We start from the raw sequence: 5,286 nt of genomic DNA, 5'->3' as shown, positions 1-5,286 counted from the left end.
AAGTATACTGCAAGAGCTAGCCTTGTATAAACAAACTAAAGAAAGAACACTGCGAGGGGCTGAGACCATGTAGCAGTTGAGGCCGGGTACTTGATTGGATTGTTTCCGCAGGCCCCCGGAAGGTCCTGCAATGAATGTCGTCATCGTCCCACGACAAAGCGAGCCCATGCTCTTTTCGACGATCCCTGCACAGCACCTGCTGCGTCTGAACAGCAATGAACGAGCCTCGATGGTCAACGCCATCCACACCCAAGTCCAAGAGGCCGCCCCCTCAGCTACACTCACCGGCTACGTCCTCGGCAGCAGCTACATCGACCCATCCGACCTCGTGCTGCTTGAAAACGCAAACCCCAAGCTCATCGCGACGTCCTGCTTCCTGCAGTGTCTCAAAACCCTGATCGATCAGCTTGCTGAGTTGCTCCCCTGGCTGCGTCACACGTATGCAGAGTGTAACGAGATCTCGGACCTGCTCTGGCAGTCGTGGCGTGCCCGGAACGTTCTGGAGCTGATCTGCGGTGAGTCAGCCACGGTGATTGTTGGCAAACGCAGCAGTAGTGGTCTTGGCAGCCACCTCCTGCTTCGTCAGGTTCTTCACAGCAAGTCTGCACTTCAGTCGATGGCACTTGACCCAAGGTGCGCGGTGTGGTAACCCTCCATGTCTACAGTACGAACTTATCATAGCAACTCACCTCGCATGTGCAGCGGTGCAGATACCGTAGTCTAGACAACACTCGGCCAAAGGCTCAGCGTTGCGTTGCGTCACGTTCTCTATCTAAAACAAATTTGACCCGGAAATTACATAGAATCAATCACAATGTTTGGTACCTTTCGGTACCCTCAAAGCTGCATTGCGTTGCGTCATTTGGCCAAGTGATGAGTAGACTACGGTACTAGATCGGCGACATAACGTGTCTGCTTCTCAAGCACCACATCTGGGCAGACCAGGCATCTGTGCAGAAGCGCACGAGGTAGCTCATGAAAGTCGCTGTTGGCGCTTTCACTTGCCTTTCTCGTTCCCTTACGTTGTCTCGATTCATGCTGGGGCCTCTGGGGTTTAGGCCAGTCTGACAACAAGGTATGTGTTTACATCCGCATAATGTACTAGTCCGCAATTGTTTGCATACAAAAGCTCAGTAAGCGCGGCACTTGTTGAGGTTCCAGTGTTGCCAAAGATCTCGTCAATTCTTGAAGTTGGCAGGTACGTTCTCATGCTGACCCAGTGCCGCTCTGCATGGCTTGCTATGTGCTCGAAGCAACCGAGTCCCAATCTCGGTGACTCCATTTGCAATCAGGGCACCGATCAGGACAATTCTTGATAATATCACTCAAGTTCTTGGGGTTTAAGCCTACTCCTCTGTTGATCGGCGCAGCGGCTATTTAAGTTATCAATCAGAATAATATGTTTGTTTCAGCCCGGCGGCAGAATCGTTCTGTGATCTGCCCGACCCCCTTGGAAATGCGCTGCGGCAGTTGGCTGCGATCTCCGCATCAGTGACTACTGAAGTCAATTTGCCGCCTGAAGAAGGGCCGTCTGGAGAGCGGTACCTTGGGATGTTTGAAGTTGCCAACGTCCATGTGGATGCGGTCGTGTTGTTAAATAATTCTTCGTCATCAATAGGTCCTTCCCAAAGGTGGATAACTGGGTCACTGCAGCAAGATAGCGGCCAGATAGCAATCTTGTAACCAGGCAATGGCGGTCAGGTTGTGATCGTGTAAAAGCCTACCCATCCTGGTTTGCATGAGTCCGAGCGCAGATCACCTAACGCGGACACTCACCCCTGTTCACTTGAGACCAAGCTCAGCATCGCCTCACTGGAAGGGTCTAAGTGCAGGTGGGACGCGACACGGAGCACCAACTCGCAATGTGAAGCCGTGCACCAAATCATCCATGCAACGGGGCCAGGCAGTCTATTTGAGCAGGCGCTGGTGGCGGAGGAGCTGGTGGCGCCAATCGTTGCAGCCATCCACCAGCTACAATTCCAGCCCCCCGTTATCTCTCAAGTCCTGCCTGTCCTGCACCGACTCGAAACGCACTCAGCCGCCTTTGCGGGTGCGTTGCCCAGTATGTTACATGGGCAGTAATATCAACCCCCGCTATACAAACTTTCATCAAGTTAGGGCAATGTTATGCTAGGTGGGTTGATCGCCTGCATGCTTCGTAGCTTGCTGCAGCGCTCTTGTTTGACTTTACAAGCCGTCCTGCAGAACGCTACCATGCTATGGAAAGACGCTCCGTGCCAGTCAACCAAATGCTACAATAGCATTGTCTTGTCTGGTTCTATGGCCAAAGTCATGGCGCGATACACGCTCGGAAACTCAATAACTCGTTCATCATCCCTGGCTCGATGAGGTCATTGTGGGCGTCGAAGCAGTCCGAATATGATGCTTGATCCAAGGTTGTCATGATGTACAACTTATCGAAAGCAAAGGAACCCACCAGTTGACTAGGAAAGGGGATGGGTTGGAACTGAAGATGGATTCACAGCAATGCGCAAGGTGCTTAAGCAGAAGCAGAAGCGAACTGCTGAGAGACTAACAAGCGTGGTATGGATGCCACGGTGTGTGAAGCCGTCATTGCTCAAGCATGACGTCATGACCACGTGATGCTGCAAGTTATGCGGTGAACATGCTGCTGTAAACCAAGGATTATGCCACGTATACATCACATACCTAACAGCAAGAACCAATCGGCACAGGCCAAAAGCAACCAAGTAGTGAAGATACATCATCACACATCACATGCCGGAAGTTTGCACCAAGCAATCAAGTAATGACGTTGGAAACGATACAGCTTTGAACGTCAGCGGTCGGGACAGATACATATCATTACCTCACATAGATAGTGGCAGGGAACAATCAACAAGTAAGACAGCACATTCCAAGTAACACAGCTCATCGAGTAAAACGTTACATCACATCGAATACGTCATCATTACATCACATAGATAATGGCAGGAAATAGACAACAGGATTGCAAACATCATTACATCGCACAGAGAAAGAGCAAGAGCTACGGCTTAGGCCGAAATCAACCACATCAACACATTCGAAACAATACAGCTCATTGAACGTCATTGCAAACATCACCATCATCATGCGGTGACCATGAGACAGTTTATTCGATTGTCTCCTTCGTTTGCGTCTGCAGGTGCTCACCCGGAGCTCGGAGGCCAGCCAGGAGACGCGTCGACATCCAACGTCCTTGCAATAGTCTCTCCCTTCCTGCGCAAGACGCTCTACCGCTGGTGCCTGCCAGCAGCCTTCGTGCTCGACCCCATCAACTTCATGAAGAACATGATGAACGAGTGGGTGTGTCCGTGTGTCCAGCTCATGGATTGGGAGGCTGCCCAAGCTCGGCAGATGATTCAGCAGCTGGGCGAAGAGGGCGTCCTCGCGGAGTGGGACAGCTTTATCCTCGAGTCGATGGAGGTGCAGTGGGCTCATCTCCTCAGCAGCACGCTCACCACGCAGGAGCAGTTCTTTCACAACGGCAGCCCGGTGTATCAGGTACGCAGCTCAGATAGGTTAGGATAGCCACGTGACTCACCAATGACTGTACAGATTGGTCCAGTCTGTAAAGTTCTCAAAATAGCTTAGGATAGCCTGCGTCGTGCCGAATTTCCAAGTATGTAGTCAGTCCTCGTTTACAGTGTTGTGAGCTGAAAATCTCACTTGCCATCTTCCGCCACCCACAATTTCAAAGTCGCAGAAGACTTTTGTTCTGTAGTCTTTATGAAAATAATCTAGAATTTTCGAACAATCCCGAAAAACTCGCATGCCATCAAAGCCACCCGTAATTCTTAATTCTCTGCGCTCTCATGATGCAGAACAAAGAAAAAAAATGATACCCGAAACGCTGAAAGAGAAAGATTTGTGCATCCTGCCTCAAAGCACTCGCAAGAGTGTTTTGCTGGTTGCGCACCCATGCGCCTCGTATGCTTCTCCACAAACCCGCGCTGCACGGAGCAGCTCAACGAGCAGTCTTGTCCTGTTTGAGAGCTTTTACTGCATGTGCAGGTCGCAACCCCCGAAAAACGCCGCAATTTTTGGGCCTCGTGCCTCAGCCGGAAGTACGAGCGCCTGAGCAAGGTCGCGATCTCACTGCTCTCTGTCCCGGCCACCGCAGCCGTGCCGCTGCGGGCCTGGGAGACCTGGGGGCTGCAGTACGTGGAGGCTCGCAACGAGTTAGAACGCGATCGCGTGTCAAAGCTCCTCTTCCTCGCAGAAAATTGCGCGTCTCAGGAGGCTGCTGCCCCCCCCTCCCACCTCAGCGGCCTGCCGCCCTCTTCGAACCTCAAAGCTGCCGGCATTCCGGAGCTTCAGCTCGAGGAGCTCTCCGCTCAACACCAGCTGCCAGCAAAGCCGGGCGACCTCGCGCCGTTCCCGCTCCACTTCTAATGACACTCCCAGACTTTGAATGGCAGGAGTCGGCTGCTGTCAAGACCAGCAGTTCTTGCTTGGGTGGATGCCTGCCATGTCATATCCTTTGCATTCATTGATTTACATCAATCTTGTTCTCTTGCAACCCTTATGCGAGCCCCTGCTATGCTACTACAATGGCAGGGGCAGCTATTTTTCTCTTCTACTGCATGATTTGGACTTGATCCAGTCTCAACACTTATTGCGGCCTGTCTGATTTGTCAGTGTTGGCCTGCTTCTGTGATAACGCGAGTGCACACATTGCGGATCGCCCCGCTGCAAGCCTGGCCTTTTGCCAGCTAAGCAGCAAGCTCAACCTCTAGAAGCCCGTTTCGGGGAAGCTGGTTTGATGAAATATGTTCTTTGCCCTTTGTGTGCATCATCCATGCTTTTTTGCGGTTGTGTGTGCACAGCGACGAACCTCCCTGCCAAAAGCATTACATTAAATTGTAGCTCCCTGCCAGAGACACTGTTTCCCTCTGCTGACCAGACTGCGATCGCGCCAATCGCTTTCAGGTGAGGGTTCTATCTGGTGATAGGATGGGGCGACAGTGGTGGATGACGATGTTGATGCAAACGCTGTACCCGAGATGGGGATGCACATCATATAGGGATTAATTCAGCTTGGCCTCATTCGACAGCATAACGACTGATATCGTTGGAACAACAATATATATAATATATATATCTAAAGCACCAGCAGCAGTGTGATAGGGCACGATGGACGATCACAATGTACATCATTTTTGGGGGTTGTCACCAGCTGTAGATATGTTACAGGTGGTACAGTCATCTCCTTCAAGGTGTTCTGCGAATCCTCAGCTGTCCATTTTGCAGGTGCGGCATGTTCGCGACCGAACGCCAAAT

The sequence above is a fragment of the Nuphar pumila genome, unplaced genomic scaffold, assembly GCF_984573655.1.
Source record: "Nuphar pumila unplaced genomic scaffold, dmNupPumi1.hap1.1 HAP1_SCAFFOLD_398, whole genome shotgun sequence".
Classification (NCBI taxonomy): Eukaryota; Viridiplantae; Streptophyta; class Magnoliopsida; order Nymphaeales; family Nymphaeaceae; genus Nuphar; species Nuphar pumila.
The sequence above is the reverse complement of the archived record's forward strand: the minus strand, read 5'-3'. Positions refer to the sequence as shown.